The sequence below is a fragment of the Cervus elaphus genome, chromosome X, assembly GCF_910594005.1.
Source record: "Cervus elaphus chromosome X, mCerEla1.1, whole genome shotgun sequence".
In the NCBI taxonomy this organism is placed as follows: Eukaryota; Metazoa; Chordata; class Mammalia; order Artiodactyla; family Cervidae; genus Cervus; species Cervus elaphus.
Genome location: NC_057848.1, coordinates 90,768,365 through 90,769,725, shown reverse-complemented (window position 1 = coordinate 90,769,725; position 1,361 = coordinate 90,768,365). Strand labels below are relative to the sequence as shown.

Genomic DNA, 1,361 nt, shown 5'->3' with positions numbered 1-1,361 from the left:
ACCCCTCTACCAATAGGATGGTGTTGGCCACTGAACAGAAGAGGCACCCCAGGTCAAACTTGACCATAATTCTAGCTGCTCCATCTCCAGCCTCATCTCTCACCAACTGGTAGCACACCCTGGGGAATATATGACCCATGTTCACTTCAGATCCAGCTTTCCCACCAAAGAAACTGTGAACAGACTGTATATGGACACTCCCACACAAGGATACCACATCAAGATCATCATAGGGTGCTCACTGTGGCAGCACATATACCAAAATTGGAACAATAAAGATTAGCATGGCCCCTGTGCAAAAATGACATGCAAATTTATGAAGCATTCCATGGTTTTTATTTGAAGAATCAGTATTGTCAAAATGACTATACAATCCAGAGCAATCTACAGATTCAATGCAATCCAAATCAAATTACCAATGACATTTTATAAAGAATCAGCATTTAAAAATTGAAAATTTGTATGGAAACACAAAAGACCATGAATAGCCAAAGCAATCTTGAGAAAGAAAAACAGAACTGGAGAAATCAGTCTCCCTGACTTCAGACTATAGTTAGTACAAATCTACAGTAATCAATACAGTATAGTCCTGGCACAAAATGGAAATACAGATCAATAAAACACGATAGCACAGAGATAAACCCACACACCTATAGTTACCTAATCTGTGACAAAGGAGGCAAGAATACATGGTGAAAAAAAGACAGTATCTCCAATAATGTGTGCTGTAAAAAATGACAGCTATATGTAAAAGGATGAAACAAGAAGACTCCCTAATACCATACAAAAACATACATTCAAAATGGATTCAAAACCTAAATGTAAGGCTGGACACTCTAAAACTTTTAGAGTAAAACATAGGCAAAACACTCTCTGACAAACATCACAGCAGGATCTTTTTTGATCTTCCTCCTAGAGTAATGAAAATAAAAACAAAAATGTAAAAATGGGACCTAACTAGACTTAGGGCTTCCCTGGTGGCTCAGACGGTAAAGAGTTGGACACAAATGAGCAACTAAGCACAGCACAACTAAACTTGAATGCATGAGACAAGTGCTCGGGCCTGGTGCACTGAGAAGACCCAGAGGGATCGGGTGGAGAGGGAGGTGGGAGGGGGGATCAGAATGGGGAATACATGTAAATCCATGGCTGATTTATGTCAATGTATGACAAAACTCACTACAATATTGTAAAGTAATTAGCCTCCAACTAATAAAAATAAATTAAAAAAAAAAGAAAAGAAAGCTTCTGCACAGCAAAAGAAACAATAAATGAAACAAAAAGACAACCCAGAGAATGAGAGAATATTTGCAAATGAAGCAACCAACAACGATTTAATCTCTAAAATATGCAAACAGCTT

General features: G+C 38.0%; 1 non-coding gene across 1 annotated transcript; it reads left to right on the top strand.

Moving 5' to 3' along the window:
• The first annotated feature begins 234 nt into the window (after positions 1-234).
• LOC122691049 lies at positions 235-336 on the top strand. Its single transcript, XR_006340296.1, has one exon. It is a non-coding gene; the product is annotated as a U6 spliceosomal RNA (small nuclear RNA).
• The last annotated feature ends 1,025 nt before the right edge of the window (positions 337-1,361 follow it).